General features: G+C 39.7%; 1 protein-coding gene and 1 pseudogene across 1 annotated transcript in view; one reads left to right on the forward strand and one right to left on the reverse strand.

The window, feature by feature from the left end:
- Window positions 1–24749, reverse strand: part of CPNE4 (copine 4) — a 767841-nt gene that overhangs the window by 643040 nt on the left and 100052 nt on the right. Inside the window, exons 2-6 of the mRNA XM_024245287.3 lie at window positions 9332–9453; window positions 8823–8928; window positions 8531–8599; window positions 6626–6745; window positions 4159–4316 (exon numbers count right to left, since the gene is read on the reverse strand). The gene's annotated coding sequence lies outside the window, so the exon portion shown is untranslated. The remainder of the gene's footprint in view (window positions 1–4158; window positions 4317–6625; window positions 6746–8530; window positions 8600–8822; window positions 8929–9331; window positions 9454–24749) is intronic.
- Window positions 15751–17920, forward strand: LOC100439074 (26S proteasome regulatory subunit 7-like; annotated as a pseudogene).

Here is a 24749-nt window from a genome sequence, read left to right on the forward strand (position 1 = left end):
ACAAAACGAAGCTGGGACTAGGGGGAGAAAAAGAAAGATTAGGATAAGTATTTATTTGCATTGCCTTTTCACCCTTCCCCTGCTTCTGGGAATTGCTGCTTTGGATCATGGAGTTTAAATAGGAGTTGCCAGCTTTCTACCTTGCCTCCTTGGCAGTAATGATTGATCTAGAAATTGGCATACAATGCTGTTTCTTGCATAGAATCGTTTCTTGAGATTTTAAACACTAGAACCAAGCAGAAAGGTAAGGCAATTTTTCTTCTCTGTTGGCAGAAGCAGAGAGAAGTAAGTGTAGGGCAGTTATTACCACTGGCACTCTCAAGGAAGCCCATCACACGAAGAAAAGCAGAGACAAGAGGCAGCAGCCATCTTGGGGGCATCTGAGTTTCTGGTTTCGAATCATTTCTGGCCTTCCCATGGTTTAATGACATGAGCAATAAATTTGCCTTTTCTCCTAAGCAAGTTCAACTTGCTCTCAAACACTTGCAACCAAGGAGAGTCTGTAGATGAAATCAATAACAGAGAACATCTTGCAAAGCTTGCTTTCTCAATGCAGCTTTGAGAAAAAAAAAATGAACTGGAGAAAGATAAGTTACATGTGGCAGACATGGAGAAGCACTAGTCAGATCTTTCAAGAAAGCACTCGCTGCCCAGCTAGAAAGAATGTAGTTGTCTAACAGCCTCCAGCTGTGAGCAACCTCATGGTCTGCCTCCACTTTCAAAGGCACACTATTTTAAGGGCAGCCACCAACCAATGACTAAGCAAGGCAACTCGTAAAAGAACTAGGCATTTCCACCCCATGCAGGATGCCTATAGTGGGCAATTTTCCCTCCAAACTCTCCCATTTGGCTAGCAGATGCTTTGCCAGTTTGGCAACACACTCTGGACTCTCCTCCATACACAATCCCATTCCTTCCTTTTTTTTTCCAAAGATGTTATTCCTTAATAAAGCTTTTTTATTTCTCAGTGTCCATTTTGGAAAGCCCTAAATTTAGTGTTTAATGGCCTTTCCCCAGCAAATTTAAAATAATACAACCAAAACCATAAACATTTTCATAGCCATCTTGTCTAGAATAGGCGGAAAGAAAGGATCCTGTCTAGGAGCCATGAGCAGGTAGACATGACAAATATCTCCCTCTTTCCCCATTAGCCCACATATCTTCCCATCATTACATGGGCCACATGGCAATGGTGTAGGCAAATCAAAACCAGATTAGGAAAGCTGTCCTGGTCCATCTGATATACCTGTGGTATCCGTGGACTTGCCTCCAACTATCTGCCCTCCTCTCCTACCATAGCCCCTTCATTTGCCTCACCTCCTGCATCATCTGTGGAGCAGGATATTAATTAGTAAAACATCAGTTTGAATGCTGCAGACCTTGTATACTTCTCAGCCTCTTTTTTTTTTTTTTTGCATGCTTTCCATTATATCTAACCTTGAAGCTTCCAAAGATGTGATAGGTAACTGGAAATGATTCTGAACCCGATTCTTCATTTTGTTTTCTACTGGTATACTTGAAAAAAATTAGAATGGGAAGAAATTCCAGCTTGTTCACACCTTGACTTAGGTAGTTACTGGCAGGATGACTTACCTTCAGTCCAATAGAATTCCTAGCAGAGCTTAATATTTCTCCAACCTGATTAGCATAGAGCACATTAACCTAATATGCAAGAATCAAATATTCTAAGCTCTACTTGTTTATTCGAAGTTTCGCAGATACCATTTCTTTAACTTTACTCAAACTCAAAGATATAATTGCTGTTTTTTTAAATATACAATCACTGTGTAAATAGTCTCCAAAGATGAACACCAACCATTTCTGAGTCTTTTTGCCCTCCCCTCCAACCTGGGATGGCCCTGGAAGTGCTTTGACCCAATACCATATGGGGAAAATGATATCTGGGATTACTTCAGAGGTCAGGCCTTAAGAGTACTGGCAGCTCCTGCTTCCTCTCCAGGAACCCAGCTGCTCTTCTGTCAAGCCACATGGAGGAGACAGCAGCACCATTGGCAGCCATGTGAACAAGCCAGCTCAGTGATTCCAGCCCAATTGAGTCCCCCAGACAGCTGCAACCCCTGCCAATACCACAAGGAGCAGAACTTCCCAGCTGAGTCTAATAATGCTATGAACTCAAGAGAGATAATATAATGGTTGTTTGAGGATGGTTTGTTACATGGCAATAGATAAGCAATAATTTTTAGATATTCCTACTCAAGAAGTAATATAAAGGTATGGAAAATGGACTCTCTTACACACTGCTGGTGGAAGTATAAGTTCATACAGTTAATTTGAAGGGCAATTTGGCAGTATTTTCTAGCATTTGAAATGTATATGTCCTGTAACTCAGCAATTCCACTTTTCAGTATATATTCCAAAAAATCACCCACACATGTGCCAAGGAGCAGGTACAAATATACTTATTTCAGTCATTTGAGAAAGATAGAGAGGTGGAGAATATTTATCAATGTAGAAATGGCTTATATGTCTAACATGGAATATTTTGTATCTGCTGAAAGAATAAGGTAGATCTACATGAACCAAATAACACATATCTCCAGTACATTATTAAGCAAAAATAATAAATTACAATACTATATATATAGTAAAAAAGCATTTGTGGCAAAAATACACATGGCAATACCATATATTTGCAATTGCCTATGTATCTAAGTGCACAGAAAGTCTGATGGAATTAATTATATATTTAGGATAGGATAGTCTATGCTGTGATAATAAGCAACTCTAAGGTTTCAACAGCTTAACATGATAAAAGGTTTTGCTTTTTTATCCTCACAAAACTTGTGATATGGGTTGGGTGACTTACTGTACTCTCATTTTTGAGACATTTACATAATTTCCATTATTTGTCACCATTAGACAATATTGTACTGCACATACACATGAGAAGCTAAATATCTCTTTACACGTGTATCACTTTAAAGTTTTCAAACACTTTCCACATTTATTTCAGTTTAAGCTACATAAAAATCCCATGTGCTAAACAAGCCAGTATATGACAGGATTACTCAACAACTGAAATAAGATATCTCCAATGTGGTTCTCCTCCAAATGGTTACTTAGAGATCTGGGTTGCCACCATCATGCATGTATTTACACAATCTGGTATGTGTGGCCTTCAGGGTCTCTGCACCAGAGGGAGGGAGGGATAGAAGGGGGACATTGGCTCTTAAATGCCACAGCCTAGAACTAGCAGCATGTCATTGTTGCTCACAGTCCCTTCACTAGTACTAGTCATATGGCCCAAAACTTACTGCAGTCTCATTTTTGAGACATTTATATAATTTCCATTATTTGTCACCATTACAGACAATACTGTAGTGCATGTACACACAAGAAGCTAAACATCTCTTTACACATGTGTATCACTTTGAAGTTTTCAAACACTTTTCACATTTATTATTTCAGCTTAAGCTACATAAAAATCCTGTGTGCTAAACAAGCTAGGTATGATTCTCCTTCATTTTACACAGAGGGAAAGTGAGGCCCAAAGAATCTTGACTAAGGTTTCATGGCTATAAAAGAGCAGAGACTTAAAATGAACTCCGTAATGCCCTGAGTCCAGTTCTCTTTTCCTTAGGGATATGCCAACAGATTTCTGCCTTATATGATATCATTTAAGATGCCCTCAGTATGTGTGAATGAAAGGAACTTAGCCAGAGAATAGATAAGGATTTTAAGGACAAGAAAGAAATTGCTGTTCTAGGAATCTGGGTCAGAGTGATTTTGAAAAATGTTTGTTTTCATGTCTGTCTCCCTAACTAGAGTATGACTTTCTAAATGAGATTAGGCCACATTTGCCTCTATAATCCCATTGTCTGGCACAGGGCCTGACCCATGCTGAGCACTAGATAAATATTCATTGAAAGGATGGATGGACGGACAGACAGACGGATGGATGGATAGATGGGTATGCTTTCTATATTCTCTATCACAAAGTCATAGCATTTAAGACCATGAATAAATCTAGAACCATGCTACTCAAATGTGGTCCTTGAAGCAGAAGTATCAACATCACTGGGAACTTGTTAGAAATGAAGAATCTCAGACCCCACTCCAGACCTACTAAATCAGAATCTTCATTTTAACAAAATCTGAAGATGAATCATAAGCATTTTAAAGTTTGAGTAAACTCACATGCACTGGTCTTGAATTAACTCTTCTTATTGTATATATAGGAAAGTTCTGTAGATCATTGACGATCTCCAAGATGCCTCAAGCATTGGATGGAAGTCAAGTTGGAAGCAGTTTCACCCCTCTGCCCTCATTAATCTCATGCTTCCTTACATCATAGCCTGTTTTCAACATAGAAGAAATGTACAATAAGTGGAGTTTGCTTAAGTTCAATACATTCAGTGTCTGTGCAGGGTGGGTCAGGGAGGTAGTCTTTAATGATAAAATTAACACATCATACTTGTAACACAGGAGAGTTAGTGGCATACAGGAAGTAGCACCTCAGTGTTACAGGTGAATCTTCCTTTTCTCACCTGTGATAGAATTCCCTTTGATCCTCTGAGACATCCTTACCAAGGATGGTCATGGTTCTCATCTTTACCACCATTGCGTTCAGGGCAGAGCATGCTAAGAACAGTTCAGGAATATACAGGAGGAAAAAAAACACTAATACTGACTCAGACATTTTCACAAAGATGACCTCCATTAATCCTTATACTACCCAATGAAGCAGGTATTACATGCATTTCACAGAAAGAGGAAACTAAGCTCAAACAAGGTGAGCAACTTGTCTTAGTCACTCTGTAAATGCAGAGTCTTCTGTCACAAAGTCTAAGATGATCTGATATCAACCCTCCTAGACTGACTCAGGTGAAAAATATTCAGTGTAAACAATAATATCCATTTCCCCAGTTTAGCGTGATGCAATGAGGGCAGAGGTCCACTGGACCCCTTTGAAAAAGCTGGCAGAACTGCTCAATTATTAGTCTCCTGGCCACACTCAGGCACAGGGCCCTGAAAGATTGCTCTAAACTCTTCAGACTGCAGTTAGCTCTTCCTCTGCTGTGGAGATATGGCTGCTCTCCATAACATCAACTCAGATGATTATACATAACAAGCATCACCACTTGCCCAGCATTATCAGCACAGGTGGGGAAGTTGCCAGGAAGCCAGGAGCCTCTAAACTGCGTCTAGATCTAGCAAAATTTTTCAAACATTGGATCCCCCAAACTTCTGTTCCTTGATACACAAAGCTGGAAGATGATTTCAAGTGAGAACACATGGAAATCAAGGAAATTTACGCCTCCAAGTAGAAGTGTCTCACGGTTTGATAAGAAACATGATTTGAAAAGCAACCACTGTTCAAATCAGAGGCTAAAAGTAATAGATTTTTCAAAATTTTCTAAAATCAGGGAACTGAGGACCAAAGAGGTAAAAGTTCCCAACCAAGGCTATGTGGCTGGCAAGATGGCAGGAAAGAATTAGAACTTTGGTCGAGTTCATACTTTTCCCATTTTGTGAGATGATCTTTACCATGTTTATACCCACTTAATAGCCCTCTCCTCTTTTCTTTCAATGTTATTGCCCTAAGTGATCTCTTCTAGTATCATGGCTGTGAAAATACTTACATGCTACACACTTCAAATTCATATTTCTGATTCTGATACCACTCTGATCATCCAAAGTATGTACAGCTAACTTGACCTCTTCACTTGGATGTCTAACAGGCATCTCAAACTTAATTTGCCCAAAACAGAACTCCATCTACCTCCCTTAACCAAAGTTATTCTACCCTAAGTCTTCTTTACTTAAATACACCGCCCTCCACTTGGTTGCTTAATTCAAAAATTTAAGAGTCATGTTTAATCCTCTTTTTCCTTCACCCCTCACATCCAATCTATTAGCATGCCTCATTGGCCATAACTCTGAAAGGTGTACCCAGTCAACCCACTTCCATCATCACCACTGCTCTCATCCCCTCTCACTTGGAGTTCTCCTAATCAGCTTCCTTGCTTCCCCTCCTGCTCACCTCCCACCCACTTCCTAACACTCAGAATGGTCTTTGAAAGCATGCATCATCAGGTCATGTCACTACCCACTTCAAACCCTCCAAAGGCTTCCTGGTGTGCTTAGAATCAATCCAAATGCTGAATCGTGGCCTATAAGGCCCCACTGATTCAGCTCCTGACTACCTGGTTGATATCACTGCCTATCACTCTACCTCTCACCGTCTCCACTTCAAACAAATAGATCTCTTTTCTGCACCTTGAACATGCCAGAGCATGTCTTTGCTCTTGCTGTTCTCTTAGCTCCAATGACCTTTCTCCAGATCTCCTTATGTACATTCCCTCCACTCAGATATACCTTTGCACATGTAACTCCCTCAGGAAGGCCTCTCTGGCCATATAATTTTAAGTTCTCCTCCATCTCTCCTACTCATTCTCTAGCACATCACTCTGTTTTGTTTACTTTATAGCACTTAGTATATTTGTTCATTTGTTTATTGTCTCCCTCTCCAGCACCATATCTTCTCCCCAAAATGCTGGCTCATTTAGGTCATGGATGTCTCTCCATTATTCAGAAAAGAAGTTCACAAACTCTTTCTATAAAGGGCTTTGCAGGTCATATAGTCTCTGTTGCAACTACTCACCTCTGCCATTGTAGCATGAAAGCAGCCAAATGATATGTAAGCACATGAGCATGGCTGTGTTCCAATAAAACTTGGATGAGCTAGATTTGGCCCACGGGCCATCATTTTCCAACCTCTTATCTACAAAAGTATTTTTCATGTAAAAGATTCTCAGTAAGTACGTATCAAATGCATAAATGAATGAAAGATCTAAAAATCTCTGGGAGAAAACACCAAATACTCAGTAGGATGGTTCTTGTGTACATCTGGCAATAGCTTATTATTAACAGAGCCTTATTGTCTCTTATGTACTTACCACTATAACTTAATATTTCTATTCCTCTGAGACTTACCAAAAAACTGAGAATATGTTTTGTAATAAGATCAGATTGTTCAGTTGGACCCAAAGGTCTTGGGAGATATTTATGAACCCTACTGAAGGACCCTTTCTCTGTTTAGACCAGACAAGGCCTGAATATAGAAAGAATAGTGTGTCCCATCAGTCAGCTGATGATAATAATGACCCATGGTTTCTAAAAGATTTTTAGGGAATTACCCACTACCAATGTTTTCATCTGATTCTGCTACCCCCTTGAACTGTATTCTTAACCCTTTTCCACATCAATTTTCCCCAATATAAATTTTATAAAGGATAAAAATTATTATTAAACACTATAATTTATCATGGGACTGCACCTGCCCAAGACAGGATTACTCAACAACTGAAAAAAGATACAAACACAACGGGAGACTTGAATTTAAGGTAAAGCATTTTCTAGTTTGAAAACGGGATTTCCAAAGTCCTGGATAGGGAGAGGCTAAGATTTGCCCCTGGGAGGGTACCACCCATCTTCGCCCTTTTAAGAACAACAAAGTGTACAGGCTCTTGAGATCACCCTCAATCATAGTCCAGGATAACAAAGAGATGAGTTACTGATGCCCAAAGAATGATTTCAGTCTCTACAACTCCACTGAAAGAAGAATTCAGAATTCATTCTCCGTAGAAACAACGGTGTACCTGGTGCCTAGATTTTATTAAAATAGTGCTGAGATGCTGAACTTTAGGCACATCAAAGGTTAAGAAGGCATTTCTGGGCATTTCACCATCACTCCCAAGAAAACTCATTTCAAGTAGAAGGAGATTTTGAGTAATAAGCAAATGACCTCCAAATAAAAACCCTTAGGGCACAATGTGTTCAGAAAGGGGAGGAGGACACATTCTGATCCTCTGAGAAAGAAAGCAAAATGGGAATAAAGTGAGAAAAATCATTCCCTAATCATTTGGTGGCTGGTTTTGTTCTTTTGTTTTTGTTTTTGATTTTGTTTTTGTTTTTTCCTGTCCCCTCTGAGCCATGGAAGATACTGGAGTTAACAAAAATTTTATAAACTAAAGAAAGCAACTTTATAATCTAAAAGAAAGCAACTTTCCCTCCTGTCTTTTGAATTCTTATTCCTGAAAGAATGGATAATGAATCAGGAGATGAGCAAAAATGTATCTTTTACAAAGCTCTAGTCTTCCAAAAGTCTCTAAACTCAAACGAAACCTTTTTAAAGTAGTTTTGTAAAAGCTCAAGGTATGCCATTTCCAGAAAGTTGCTGATGAGCACCATCTACTGGGCATTACCCAAATTCTGTCATACATTGAGCAATGAAATTCAGGAATTGCACAATGACCTTTTGGCAGATGAAAGAAAACAACTGGGAACCCAGGCAGCCTCTTGGATTCATCTGGAAATCTTGTCTTGGTCTTTGGCATAGGTACTGAGATAGAGTTAGAGGTTTCATTTCCAGGGGAAATAATGCAAAATGGACCCCTCAAGAAACAAAGGTCCCCAGAACATCTGTATAAGAGGGCTAGGGCTTAGGGCAGGAATCTAATCAGGGAGGGTGTGCTGTCCAAGCCTCCCTCCCTCCTCGTTTCCTCACCTTCAGGTAGATGGAAAGAAAGGTTCAGTCATCTGAGAGAATATCCGATTGTCCTTGAAATTTTTTTCCCTATTGACAAAGCAAGGCATGAATGAATATTCAGTCTGATTAGGTCTTCCACTTGACAATGACTGTCATTACCTGGCTAACAAAATAATATACATTCATGTATGTGAAACCACAATGGCTGATGTTTCAAATTTTTAGTACATTATAATCTGGTTGGATTGAGTGGCTAACAATGCCACAGTCCTATGAGGTAAACAAAATATTCATCTCTGGATTTCCTCACCTCAGATCTAAGCATCTCCTGTCCATGCAGTACTGAAGATTTTGCACCATCACTTCTGTTTTTCTCATAAATTCTTTATGATGCTATTAGTCTCTAGGGTGCTCTTCTGAAACCAGAAGGAAATTTGGCTCACACGCACACACAAAAAGTTGCCATATAAAGGAAACTGCAAAATATAGTGGGAAGTTGGTGGAGGATGGAATTTCACTGAGAATGGAACAGCAACATGATGGAAAGAACATGAACTTGAATTTCAGTTCTACCACTTACTAGAAAGATGCCTTTGAACAAGCCTCAATTTCTAAATCTTCATTTGTTGCTCTGTAAAATGGGGTCATATTATCTCACAAAGTTGTTACAATAATTAAAATGAGATCTTGTTTTCTAAGTCATCTGACATACATTAAGTGTGAACTCATTTTTCTTTGTCATTTTCTTTTTTATAACGCTCTTATAAATAGTAGGTGTAAGAGTTCTTCCCAGGATGTCTCATCAGAATTCAGAGTTACCTTTGCTGTTCATTCCAGGAAGATCTGCAGTGTATTATTGCAGAGTCAGCTCGTGAAGTATGCATGAACTCTCTCTAAACTGGTGTTTTTAGCCAAGAAACAAACCACTTCACTGTAAGTGCCTGTGAATCAAAAGGGAAGGTTTCCATAGTACTTTTGCATGTGCCAAATCTATACATCTGCATTTTTCAAGGGAAATTGCTGAAAAGATATTAAGAGAAAAACTTCCCTATACAGATATGTCTGAAATCCCCAAATGCCACCCTAACAAAATCAATATTTTTATGAAATTGACAAAAGTTTAAAAAGAGTTTTCTTTCTCCCGCAGCTTTCCTTGATTCATGAATTGCAGCATCAAAGAACTTAAACCAGAAAATACACCAAACTGTTGTTTTCACATTGATTCGTGGTTGGTTAGATAAAACAAATAATCTTAAATAATCTTAGCTTTTAGTATCAACATGTCGAAATTTCAATAGCAGTGAAATATTGTCCATTCATTTATTGATTCATAAAATACTTATTGAATGCCTAACTTGGGCCAGGCAGTGTTCCAGGTGCCAGGAATAAAACAATGAATAGACAGGCAAATCATTCCTGCATTAATGGAGTTTAACAGTCTAGTGAGGAAAGAGATAATAAACATGTAAACAAATAAATAAATGGTATAATTTCAGAGAATAAATACTATGAGAAAATATAGCAAGATAACGCAGTTCCCTGGAAGTCAGCACTCAGACATTCTGAGACAATATTGCTTGAGCAGAAAGCTGAAGGACAAAATAGAGGCATAAAAAAATTAGAAGATAAAGCGGTCAGCCAATTGGAACAGCAAATGCCTAGGCCATAAGGCAGGAGCCAGGTAAGCATGTTTAGGGGCAAAAAGAAGGCTACTATACCTGGGCAATAAGGTCAGAGAGGAGGTGGGCTGTGTGTCTCAAACCTGATTGTGAATAAAAATCACCTGCAGAATCTAATGGGGGTGGGATGCTGAGAGTCTACATTTCTAAAAAGCTACCAGGTGATGCTGACACTGCTAGTTCATAGAGCTCACTTTGAGTAGCAACGACATAGGGCCTTGCACACCATGGGAAAATGAATTTCCTGCTAGTTGAAATAGAAGGCCACACTTATCTGATGCCTTTACACCTAGAAAGCCCTTCTCAGTTACACAAAGGTCTCATTACCCTTTGGCATTTCCACACACCAACTACAAAACTAAGTACTTGATAAATGCACCATAAATGCCTGCATTCAATGATAAGGCTAATGATCTAGACCCTGCTTTGTAGTTTGCCCAGTATTAGAAAGAGTAGCAAAAAATGGTGAGTGAATGGAAAGACTTCAGATGGGCTTTGAATCATATTTCTAGGTTCAAATTCTACATTACCATCTACAAGATCTTTGGCAAATTGCTCAATTTCTCTGAGCCTTGATTTTCTCATTTAAAAATAGAAATAATGTCCACTTCATCAGGGAGATGTGAAAATCACATGCAATAGTAAAGTGGAAGTTTCTTGCAATAGTAGATGCTCAATAAATGTTTATTCTCTTTTTCTCTTCTTTCCAAGGTCCACCTGACTGTCAACACCATGACATTTCTATCAAATAGCATCATGAATCTGTGAATTTTGTAGAGCACAACTGATTTCCAAATTAGGAATTCAGGGCCCACATCCATGTGAAGCAATTGATTATTCCCATAGCACTTGCTTATTGCTGCTTTAAAGAAAACCTAGATTCTAGCCCTTGTTCTAAACTAACCTGCTGGACAATCTTTGGTAAGTCCATTGTCCATCTGTGGACCTTAGTTCATCTGTTAAATGAAAGAGTTGGAGTAGATGGTCCTGCCCAACCTTGGCATCTTCTGACTGTGATTACCTTGGTGAGAGTTCTGAAAGTGGACTTGTTTTCCAGAAAACATAGCAGGAGCCTTGTAGATGAGATATTTGGGTGATGAGATTCAAATTCATGAAGAAGACAGGATGAAACCCTTGTATATTAACCTTGGCCAACAAATATCCTCATTCCTTTCTCTCCAATCCCATTATTCCAGGAACTAGAGTGCCAGAAATATTATCTCATTCTCACTGGATCTTTAATATTTTTAAAAGCAATTGACATCACAGGAAAAACTCGAGAACAAGACTTAATGGAATCAAATGTGCACTTCTCTGTTATTTTACTTTGTCACATAATAATGTCATAACCCTTTATTTTCAAAAATATCTATGAGATGAAAACAAATCTATAAAAATGCTAGTATTTTTAAAACTTGAAAAAGTTTAAGGAGGATGTTTATGGCTTTATATCTGTTCTGGTCTTCAACCACCTACTCCTCCAATCCTCCCTCGCCCCAGTTTAGGGTTTTTTAAGTTTTTTATTTGTTTGTCTGCTTGGTTTTTATTATTGTTTTTACAATTAAATAAAATAAAAATTAAAATAACTCCAACAGCAAATATCTTCAGATGCTAGAGGATTACAACTCCTGAGAGGCTTAGGTTGAAAAAGGAACTAATGCATCTTGTCTAAAGGTGTATATTTGAGATAAATCGCTTTCCAATGAATACTTAGAAATAAGCAGAGATTATTTCTTAAAAGGTCAGGTGCTTCATCTCAACAGAATGTTTTTCCACCTCTTTCAGAGGAGACCACTTACTTTCAGATATATCAACAAAAGTGCCCCTTCCCTTAGACCTAGCCAAAATGAAGAATCTCTTTATAGCTTTATTTACTCTCTGCCTTTGAGAGTTTTGCTGTTTGCCTTTTTTATCCTGATGCTTTGAAGGCTTGGAGTATTGAATAAATGGAGCAAAGATCTAAGAACCAAGTAATGGAGACACACAGTTCAGTTTCAGAGAGCTCATGGCAACCACAAAACACACGATGATTAAGAGATTAAATTACGTGTACCAAACGTAGACACTAAATCCTCCAAATTATATGTGTTTCCCAGATCCATGGGTCTACAGAGCTGGCAAAGGAGCAGGTGCTTCTTACCCAAAACATTGGCTCCTTTAGCATCATCTGTGCTCTTTCTCGGCCCAAGGGCACCTATAATTACCTCCCGTAAGCTGAACTCTCAACCCTGCCTCGCTCCACACATACCCACTGCTGAAAATTGTATTGGCAATTAATTTGTCAGGAAATGCTAGGGGATGTGAACACTGGTAATTTTATACTATAGATATTCAAATTAAACCTCAAGCCTGAGTATTTTCAGTGTCAAATTATAGCATAGTTGCAGAAAAAGAGAAATACAAACTTCCTCCTGCTATCTCCTGACTAGAGGTGAAAAAGAATGTTCCATGTGGATGTGATAACCTTGGCTCCATCTCTAGGCTTGACTTGGGAACATTAACAACAAAACACAACAATTATGGGTGATACCTTTTGTGCTCCTCTTTGAGTGAAAGGAGATGGGGTGGTTGTTTTTTCTGTATCATTCCTCAAGTGACAAGAATCATTTTAATGACCAGTAGTGTCAGATACCAATAACTTGTAGAAGCCCACTCCAATTCTGCACCTGATTTTCATAAGATTACTGTGGTTTATAGACCCTTGGTCAATTGATAGCCATGAAAATAACATAGGACAAAAGAGCACCAGCATAACACCAAACAGAAAGTCCCCCAAACTATCTCATGTACACAAGAAAAGCCTCTGGAACATTGGAGCTGAATCAAAGTGAAGAGCCTAAAGCTTCAGATTCTCCTGGGACTATTGTTTTAAAGATTCATTTTGCTAATTATTTTGAAAGAAGAAAGAAAACTAACATTGAGAGCCTACTTCAAGTCAAAAATTGTGCATACATTACATCATTTAATCTTTATATCACACTCATTAGGACCCAGGTGCAGTGGGTCATTCCTATAATCAAAATGATCTCGGAGGCTGAGGCAAGAGGACAACTTGAGACCAGGAATTTGAGACCAGCCTGGGCAACATAGTAAGACCCTCATCTGTTATATATATATATATATATATATATATATAAACTTAGCTGGGTCTGTACTCCCAGCAACTCAGCAGACTGAGATGGGAGGATTGCTTGAGCCTAGGAGTTGGAGATAGAAGTGAGCTATGATTAGGCCCTTGCCCTCGAGCCTGGTGACAGAGCGAGATCATTATATATTTATTTATGAAGATGCCTGCTAGCTGCTCCCACAGAGAAGAAACAAATGTGAGTAAACACTGGCTCTTCAAGTGGATATTCTGAGAACACGTTGCGATTCACCAAAGAAGCAATGGGACCCACAGAGAACAAAGAAGAACAAAGTGAATGATGACAGCCACTGGGGATCCACAATGTCCCCACAAACCCTTTGCAATCCTGGGCACAGGAGAACTCCCCTGACCCTTCCGGGCCTGCAGACCAACAAGAACCATCTGGAGTCCATGCAGAGACATCTCTCAAGCCCACATGGAGCACCACAAGCACTGGATCCCAGAGCAGTCTGACACCAGCTGTCAATGTGCAGCCAACAAGGGAAGACAGGCAAGACAGGCTCTTTTGCAAGCCCCTAGGATAGCTGCTACAGCCACAGTACTGAAGAGCAGACCAACTGCAGACCCCACCTCTGCTGCTCCCCACCAGGCAGGGACCACCATCTGAGGCTCCCAGCACAGCTGCCCCTGCCTGGATACTGCAGAAAGTTGCAGCTCTGGGGTCCTGTGGGATGGAACTCCAAGAGATATAAATGAAAAACCCTCTGCCCTCACCCCTGTTGCCCTCAGGTTGAGGTGGAAACAAAGAAGCTGAATGCTTTCACACATCTCCAACAAGGACACCACTGCCCAGATATGAAGAACTGGACAGACTGCACACCCCACAACTCCCTGCCTTTTCTTGCCACCTTCTGGTAGCCAGTGCAAGCACCCTGCCTCCACATGAGCATTTCAGCTGCTGTCCAGAGTCCTGAAATCCCTACCCCCACAGGCCTATGCTCTTCCCTCAGGTTCTTACCACCCAAGCATTCTGCCTGCCCCTGCCTGAGAGTTCATCCAGTGACCCAGGGGCCAGCCTGCCCCTCTCTATCACAGTCAGCACCTGAACCCTGGGCTAGCCTGATCTGGCTCCAGACCCTTCAGGACTCATACATGCAGTCCAGCAGACCATCTAGAGGCCTGGAAACTGAGGAACTACCTTCCCCATTCAAATTCTGCTGGCACCTGACCACTTCTCACACAAGCCCAAAGGCATAGCCCCACCTTTACACAAAGCAGCAGTGCTATCATATCAGAGAACAGCCCTGCCATAAAGCTATTTGTAACAGGCTGAGTGATGAAGTTGCCCCAAACCACTTTAATGGAGAATCACAAAAGAGGCATTTTCTGAGGCTCTCAGCCACACTGGTCTAGACACAGACTACAGTGTGTGTCTGAATGAGGAGTCATCAGCCCTGGAACAGGAGCATGATAAGAAAATAGACCATGTTCCTACCTATCAAAGATGGGGAGCCAGTGCAGACTCCTCATCAGCCCCTTGCCCCACTCCAGAGATCTCAGTGCATTTCACCAGGAACTCCTCCCAGCCACCCTTGACAGGGCTGGTGCCGGCACTCACCATGGGAGTATTCGTGGGCAAGCCAAAGGCTCCAACTCTGCCTAGCTGTGTCTCTCCACCCCCACAGAACAAGAAGCACAGGGCACCAAGCACTCTACTGTCCAGCCCATCACCTAAAACAACAGAGAGCACCTCACAGTAAACAGACCATGTACATACCCATCTGTTTGTGCAGCAACTGGCTCATACCTTTCAGCACCATCTACTGGCCTGTAAGTTGAATCACACAGCCCAATATAAAACTGCCCACAAAAGTGCATAGGGTTATAGAAGCAAAGCCAAAAGACATTACCCAACATACTCTACAGTCACATCCTCTAGGAAAGGGGAGAAACGGAAATATATATAGGGAAAGAAAAAAATCCTACCAGCATGAAAATAAATACAAAAATTAGTGGCACCAAACTCTCCAGATGAGAAGGAACCAGTGTAAGAATCCTGGAACCGCGAAAAATCTGAACATTGTGACACCACCAAAGGATCACATTAGCTGTTCAGCAATGTTCCCTGACCAAAATGGAAATTCAGAAATAATAAATAATTCAAACCATGGAGCAAGGATGCTCAACAAAAGCCAAGACAAAGTTGAAAATCAACACAAAGAAACTTCTAAAGAAATCCAGGAAATGAAGAAAGAAATAAACATCTTAAAAAGAAATCAATCAGAGCTTCTGGAATCACTTAAGGAATTTTAAAATACAACTGAAAGCTTTATCAATAGACTAGCCCCAGCAGAAGAAAGACTGTCAGAGCTTGAAGACTATTCTTTTGAACTAATCCAGTCAGACAAAAATAAAGAAAAAAATAATTTTTAAAAAAGAACAGTCTTCAGACACCACCAGAAGAAATGAAGGTGCTGTGTAACCAGTAAGGAGCAGAGGCATTTGGAACTGCTAAAATGCCAGATTGCCTTGGTGCCCATCAGCGGAAGACCAAAGAAGATGAGAAGGATGACAAGCCCATCCAAGTTCTGGATGAGGCAGATATTGCCTTGCTGAAAACTTATGGTCAGAGCACTTACTCTAGGCAGATCAAGCAAGTTGAAGATGGCATTCAGCAACTTCTCAAGAAAATTAATGAGCTCACTGGTATTAAAGAATCTGACACTGGCCTGGCCCCACCAGCACTCGAATTTGGCTGCAGATAAGCAGACACAGCCTTTACAGGTTGCCAGGTGTACAAAGATAATCAAGGCTGATTCAGAGGACCCAAAATACATTGTCAATGTAAAGCAGTTTGCCAAGTTTGTGATGGACTTTAGTGATCAGGTGGCACCCACTGACATTGAAGAAGGGATGAGAGTAGGTGTGGACAGAAATAAATATCAAATTCACATCCCATTGCCTCCTAAGACTGACCCAACAGTTACCATGATGCAGATGGAGGAAAAACCTGATGTCACATACAGTGATGTTGGGGAGCAGATTGAGAAATTGCAAGAAGTGGTTGAAACCCCATTACTTCATCCAGAGAGGTTTGTGAATCTTAGCATTGAGCCTCCCAAGGGCATGCTGCTCTTTAATCCACCCAGTACAGGAAGACACTCTGTGTGTGGGTAGTTGCTAATCAGACTGATGCGTGCTTCATTCGACTTATTGGATCTGAGCTCTACAGAAATATGTCAGTGAGAGGGCTCAAATGGTTCACGAGCTCTTTGAAATGGCCAGAACAAAAAAAGCCTGCCTTATCTTCTTTGATGAAATTGATGCTATTGGAGGGGCTCCGTTTGATGATGGTGCTAGAGGTGACAATGAAGTGCAGAGAACAATGTTGGAACTGATCAATCAGCTTGATGGTTTTGATCCTCGAGGCAATATTAAAGTGCTGATGGCCACTAACTGACCTGATAATTTGGATCCAGCACTGATGAGGCCAGGGAGATTAGATAGAAAAATTGAATTTAGCTTGCCCGATCTAGAGGGTCGGACCCACATCTTTAAGATTCACGCTCATTCAATGAGAGTTGAAAGATATATCAGATTTGAATTGTTAGCACGACTGTGTCCAAATGGCACTGCTGCTGAGATTAGAAGTGTCTGCACAGAAGCTGGTATGTTTGTCATCAGACCACAGCGAAAAATTGCTACTGAGAAGGATTTCTTGGAAGCTGTAAATAAGGTCATTAAGTCTTATGCCAAATTCAGTGCTACTCCTGGCTACATGACACACAACTGAACCTTGAAGGCTTTCAATTTAAAACTTTTAATTGGAAATCCTAACCTTATATAGACTTGTTAATAACCACTTCACAAAAAAAAAAGGCTTCAAAATTGAAAAAAAGAACAGTCTTCAAGAAGTATGGGATTATGTAAAGTGATTTTAAGAAGTATGGAATTATGTAATGGGATTATGCAAATCTATGAGTTATTGGCATTCCTGAGAGAGGAGAAAACAAACAACCTAGAAAATATGTTTGAGGGAATAATTCAAGAAAATTCCCTAATCTTGCTACAGAGGTAGACATACAGACATAAGAAATCAAGAGAGCACCTGCAAGATACTATACAAAATTAACATCACCTTTCTCAAAGAGCTTAAAACAGAGCTACCATTTGAACCATGATCTATATACCCAAAGGAATATAGATTATTATACCAAAAAGATACATGCACTTATATGCTCATTGCCACGCTATTTACAATAGCAAAGTCATGGAATCAACGTAAGTGTCCATCAATGGTGGATTGGATAAAGAAAATGTGGTACATATACACCATGGAATACTATGCAACTATAAAAAAGAACAAAATCATGTTCTTGACAGCAACAGGGATGTGATTGGAAGCTATCATCCTAAGCAAATTAATGCAAGAGCAGAAAACAAAATACTGCATGTTCTCACTTATAAGTGGGAGCTTAACATTGGGTACACATGGGAACGATAGACACTTAGGACTACTAGAAGGGGGAGGGAGGTAGTGGGGGCAAGGCCTGAAAAACTACCTACTGGGTACTATGCTCACTACCTGGGTGACCAGATAAATTGTACTCCAAATCTCAGCATTACACTATATACCGATGAAATAAACCTGCACATGTACCCTCTGAATCGGAAATAAAAGTATATCTAATATATATGTGTCATCATCTTTTTACAGAAATTTAGGTTTATGGATTAAGTAACTATATGACTCAGGCAGTATCCATTATTTGTATAATTCAAACTCAAGTCTTCTGGGCTTCTCCTTATTCTGAAAAATTCAAATTTCTGTCACGAACCCATTAGGGTAGAGAGGAGGACACATGGAATGGGTTAGCATATGAAATTCTTTCATGAGGTCTTCTAATCTACTATATGTTGATTAAATACATGATATATTTCAAACATATATACACCAAGACCTTGGAATGTTCATAAGTGCGGTTGGGACTAATGAAATCTAGATGCCTGTGTTACTGAACTCATAGCATCTTATTATTCCATATGTTCTTCCATCAGGGGATACCAGAAGTGTAATATTATCACATAGATAGATGAATATTTTTGCCATTAGGGGTCATTCTCAAGAACCACCACTGTTCACCATACAGCTTCCTGAATCTACTCTTTAACACGTAACGCAAGCTGAGCACTACAGAATTAAATTATTGCACCATGTGGCTCACTTACATGACAAATGAAAGCCATCATACTTGACTTTAGGCTCAAGAGAGAAATATTTCACCTGAGCATGGTGACCATTTTGTAAATTATGACCTAAGAAATATGAGGGACTTGATTTTAAAAATCATATTCTTAGGCATTGCCTCAGACCTATTAAGTCAAACTCTGTGGAGATGGGGCCCACAAAATCATATTTTTTAAAACTCCCTAGGAAATTCTGTTACCCATAAAGTCTGCAAATCACCAGTGAAAATGGATACCATGAATAAGTACTGATTATATAATACTGCATTTAAATAAGATTCAAGCATTAGCATAAATGTACATAAGATGTAAGGCCTTGAACATAGTGGTTCTCATCCCTGAAGAAAAGAGACTATGAACTGCTAACATGTTATTAGCCAAGCGGGATTTTTTCCTTATACTGAGATGTGAGGATGCTCTTCCAGACCAAATTTAAGATTTTTTATAAATCCTCTCTCTCTCCTACTTAATATAGCATAGCACAAACATCATTCATTAATATTGATATAGTCTCTGTCCTTATTGTTACTGTTTGCTGCATTTCATTTCATTTGTTTTCACATTCAGATATTCACTCCTTGACATATGTTGAAAATTGGATATGAGAGTTTATCCTGGTGAGTCTGTGAAGATAACTGTTGCCATTAAAAACAAATTGTCCTTAGAAGCTGATAAGAAAATGGAAACCTCAATGTGATGAACAGTGTGGAACCTTGAATTCTCATCATCCAGGATCAGCAAGAAGCTTCCACCTTTAAGGTCTACTTCAAGTGATTGGTAGTGGCCTCCTAGGCACTGTGTTGAGAAAGATTCTGAGTCCACACCTAAGCCTAGACCAAGAGAATAGAGTAATGGAATTGATAATGGGCAAGGTGGCAGCAAAGTGCCAGGCATTTGCTATTCTTCCTCTTAGTTCAATATTTGCAGCGGAAATGTGTTCCAGATTACATAGAACGCAAAGTCAGAATTCCAGAAATTTCTCTTTCATATCTGACATTTAATGTAAGAGAAGCAGGATCCAAAAAGGACAAATTTCCAAAGCTACATAACTACTTGACAATTAATACCAATGCTAGAACCATTTCACACCCATAAAATGTCTCACAATGGGACAAATTCCCTTTAACCTTAGCCATATCTGTTACATAGCTTCTAGAAAGAAAGTTGAGAAAATTTCCACCATGCCAAATCAGCAGGCAGTTCTCCTGAACAGTATGTCATGATGCCGTACCCCTCTATCAAGTTGACCCACAAACTATCAAAAAATAATCTGTAATAGTCCAACCCCAAAGGAACCAAACCAGATAATGGCTGACTTTGCTCTCTAAAGCAGAAATGCATTTCCAGAAAAGGTGGGGAGAAGGGGGCGGTTATCTGGGATAAAGTCAGCTCTGTGAAACAGGACAGACTGAGTGAATGCCACATGTTGTGACGTGCTTTCTTCCCTGGAACCTACTGAGTTGAGGGCTGGAGCACAGGCCTACAGGAGGGTAGATATAGATTCTCCTTCCCAAATGCACTTTGAAATGCATCTTCATTGAGCCAGTAATTAAAGAACTGCATTTTTCCTGATGATGGACTTTCACACATAGAGATGCTCACAGCTTTATAGATCTCTCACATCTCTAACAGTTAGATACCATTCCTCTACTCCAGACAACTGGGACTAAAAGGAAAATTAGCATCATAAGCATTTCAGCACCTTCCTTCTCTTAGAACCACTAGATAGTGCCCTTTCATCTCTCTGCTCTTTCCTTTTAATGGTTTTAAATGGATTTCTTAAAAAACAAATCCTGTACAGAATGTTCCTCCAATCTGTAGAGATAAACACCATTGGTGCCCATAAAGAAACTGATGCTCCATACAAGCAGCTTAATCAGAATCATCCTAGAGTGTAGGCATTGCCTACACATGATTACAGAAAGAAAGGGAATGAAAGCAGAGTACAAGGACTGAGGCAAGCTGGAGGTGGTCCCTGCAGCAGTATCCTGTGATGCTTGGCAACAGGAAATGAGATTAAAGAAATGTATCTCATTCCCCAAATATGAGGCTTTTCCAATTTACTACATCTTCTCTATACCTGGCCAGGTATGATTAACTACAAGGATAAGGGGTGAGAGGAAAGGAGCAAGAAGCTGCAACTAGATCCTTCTGCTAGGTTTACAGGCGGGCTCTACTGGCAGCACAGATGCTAGCTTATTCGGGACCTTGTGCAAACTAGAAAAAGGTAACCCTTGCTCAAAACACTTTACTGCCATCTGCTGGAATGTTGTCAAAATAACTATTCATATCTAGAGTCACTACAAGAAAATATCCCCTGGAAGAGTGCCCTGTCGCTTACAACCCAAACAATTGTAAATTGAGGTTGCCTTGGGAGGAAATCTAGTCTGGCAGGTGGAACAGGAAATCTCAAGACTGTACAAGCATGGTTTTGGGCCAGTCTATATCAGGAGACCACAACATGTAAATCAAGACAAGGCATAAGCCATGATGAAGCATTCCAGGGGGTGCCCAGGCTCAGGAAGCCGGTGGAGTCATTGCCTCTGCAGTGAGGCTGATCATACAACCAGTTGCTGATGGAGGCCGAAGAAACTCAACAAGTCCAAGACAGGCCCTAGCACCAACCAGACTGAGGGAGTAGGGCAGACTCCAGTGCACAGAATCAGACACAGATCTTCAGAAAATGAACGTAATTGCAAGGAAATAAGTAATTGCAACACAGGCTGTATAAGCACCCCACCATAGAAGTTAGCACAGAGGGCTGTAGGAGCACATAACAGGTGCACTTAACCCCATCTTGGAGTACCTGAAAAGGGTTCCAGAAGAAGGAGTAACTAAGGTAAAACCTAGATAGAACACAGTTCCTGCCCTCAAGGAGTTTAGAGAATAGGTCTGACCTATTTAATACAGTAGCCAGTAGCCACATGTAGCTATTGAGCCCTTGAAATGTGGCCAGTGCAATGGAGGAACTACAATTTTATTTAATTTTCCTTTTAAAACTGAAGCAATGCAAAATATTTTTCCATTAAACACAACTTTATTGTTTGGTAGGATTACGTTTCACTGTAACCATTGCATTAGATAAGATATTACTGTTGTATTGTAATATACATGTATTTTTCTCCTTTTAGAAAAATTACATGTCACTCTCATTATATTTCTATCAGATAGTACTGCTTTAGACCAAAGAGATAGTCATACAATCTGAAAAGTAAAGTATTCATTATAATGCTGGGATAGAAATAGGCTCACCTACTACTCACTGTTATCTGGAAATATTAAACAAAATGCTCAGAAGATCCTAGATGGCAGAGAAAAGAACACATATTAAAAGCAAATGAATGTAAGCTGAATTTATGAATAAATGGGTGGCACATACTTAAGCAGAGAATTTAGAGGAGCACCTCATAATCTGACAGAGATTTGTCCTTACTCTGGGTTAGAGTCTGTGGCTGTTACAGATGTGGAAATATGATGTTCACTTATATTACATCAGTCAGTGTGCATTAGGCTACAAATAACAAAAAGTCTAACAGCCAGTAGCTTCAACTTTAAAAGACATCCATGGTTTACTGTTTAAAAACCCAGAGGCAAAAAAATCTATGGGTGGTTCAGCAGCTGAAATGTGTCTTCAAAAATTCAGTAACTGCTATCCTTTTCTCCGCCTTCCTAAGGATTTAGTGTTTTATCATAGACTTGTCACTTGAAGGTCCCAAGGCAAGAAGCAATAGGGGTGGGAACAGCCAAGTTACAGAATCTTTCCTTTAGCACATTGACATTCCAGTTCTATCCCTAGCTTCCAAGGAGGCAGAGATAGAAATTATCTGGCAAAGGAGAGCCAGAAAGCCATAATATGCTTACCCAAATCCTAAGTGTTCCATTGAAACTGGACATATTGCTGCCAGGAATTATACTGAGGTCCTATTAGCAAGGACTAAAGGAAGGTAATGCATAATGTCTGCCACATTCACTAATTGTTTCATGATATTTAAATCTCCTATATTCTGATTCTTAGCAGGTAGTTGGCTAAAAGACACTCTCTTAAATGAGAAAACATAAATTTTTTATAATCATATATGAAGGAGGAGAGCTACGAAAGCTCTAGCCAAATCAAAGCTGTAGTAATCCAATGGCAACTTGCCTATGATTCTCTTATTCTCATTCAGGAAAAGTGGTGTTATCTTAGTCCATTATCTTCACTGAGAAGAGCAAGTATGGGATTCACAATGACTGAACTGAAAAACTTGTTTTTACTGAGAAAAAAATGAATTGTTTTTAGTATTCTTATAAATGGATGAGAAACCCGTAAATTGCTCAGCATTATTGAGCCAAGAACAAGTTATTTTTCAAATTTTTCCAAGTAACAAGCATTGTAAGTTGAATGCTGTACTCAGTGATTTTAAGACACATTTCTTTAAAAAATATATTCTATTAGGAGCTATGAACTGAAGACTGAAGAGTGGGAAGCAATAATAAATATCAATAATCTTGGCCACTGAGGAAAAGGAATCTCCATGTGATAATCACATGGAAATTCAAATGTGCCTTCATGATATACTTCATAGTATTCTTGTAAACCACTTCCATGGAATGCCTTGCCACCAGGAGAGGCCACACAGATCACCCTCTGCAAGGACATGTCAGTGCAAAGAAAGGAATGACACAGACATAAATCAAATGAAACTGAATTATGTTTAATAATTAGAAGTACGTGTGGGCCTTTCGTTTCTAAAGGTATTTATTCCATTTCTATTTGTTTCTAGAAGCTAAAGTGGGTCCTGGCAATACAAAAGAAAAGAGCACTAGGTCCTACCCACAATCTGTTCATAACCTAATGGAAGAGACAAATGGGAAAACAAATGCCATTAGAATAACAAGTCTTTTAGTAATAAAGACAAGAGGCTATAAAAATGTCTTGTAGAGGAGGTGATATTTTACTTGAGTTTTTTAAATGAATAAACATTTTCCAGGGAGACAATGAGCTAAAGGAGAGTTCTGGATGAGAACCCAAAGGCAGCCATTTGATAAGCAGAATGGTGGTTGGAGAACTAGGCAAATTGTTCCACAATGCGTGTAATAAAGAGGATTCGATGGCTCTGAAAGAACAGAAAGAAAAAGGCAGAGACAACATGCAAAGGGCCTTGTACTGCACTACAGGGAAGTAGTAAGTACAGAGTTTTGCAGTTGAAAAGACCTAAAATTGTGTCCCAGCCCTTTCACTACCAGCCACGTGATTTTTAATAAGACGTTTCCATTTTCTGAGGCTCAATTCTTCTCTTCATCTATAAAATGTGGGTAATAAATACTTCCCAGGGCTCTTGTGTGGATGAAATAAGATAATGATTATAAAGGTACTTGGTAAACTGCAAAGCAGTATATTGGCATCCATTATGCTTATCAACATACATGCATTGTTGTTAAGTGGGATATAAAAGCAGGGCAACCTGTATTCACATTACCATCCAGGAACAATTGTACTACTGTTTCCCAGTGAATTAGTGGAGGCAAAACGGGCTGCAAACTAGCTTAAGTTGTAAGAACTCATCTAATAGTGAAAATAATGCTAATTAACTGTACTGTGACTCTAGTGGCAGAGAGCCACTAAAGACTATTTCTGAAAGTGCTAAAAACTTAGTAGATGGGCCTATTGATGTAATTCAGTGGTGGTTTTATAGGTACCTTTCATGGAGCTGTTTCATTTCCATCTGAACCTATTAGCTGCTGAGCATACCCCAGTCCTTTCCCATGGAAAAATAAGGCAGCTGTGTTACTAGGAGCAATGGTCAAATGTACTGATTACAGCTTCATCACCACTACCAGCATCCCAATGGTGCCTGTGGAACCTTGTTACCACAGCAACCATTTACAAACCCTTCAAAAGGTCTTTCTGAGGAGTTCTGCTGGAGTATAAGCTATAACCAAAGCCAGCGCTGGCTCAAATAAGTAAATCCGAGCTCTAGCTTCAGCTACGTCCCTAAATATTTCTAAGGTTTGAGAAATGATCTCAACTTATTAGCCTTTGATTGCTCCTTATCCAGAGAAAGGTTAGTCTTCACTTATATAAGGCTCTGTGAGCACTGCCCTTCAAATGGATAATTATTGAGAGCCCACACTATAACAGGTACTTTACAAATAAGGTTCTCTACCAGGAGCCTTCATGGCTGTACGTTTTTATCCAGCATTTGTAATGGTTTCCTTCAGTCTCATTTCTCTTTTCTGAGCC

Source organism: Pongo abelii, chromosome 2 (assembly GCF_028885655.2).
Source record: "Pongo abelii isolate AG06213 chromosome 2, NHGRI_mPonAbe1-v2.0_pri, whole genome shotgun sequence".
NCBI classification, from domain to species: domain Eukaryota; kingdom Metazoa; phylum Chordata; class Mammalia; order Primates; family Hominidae; genus Pongo; species Pongo abelii.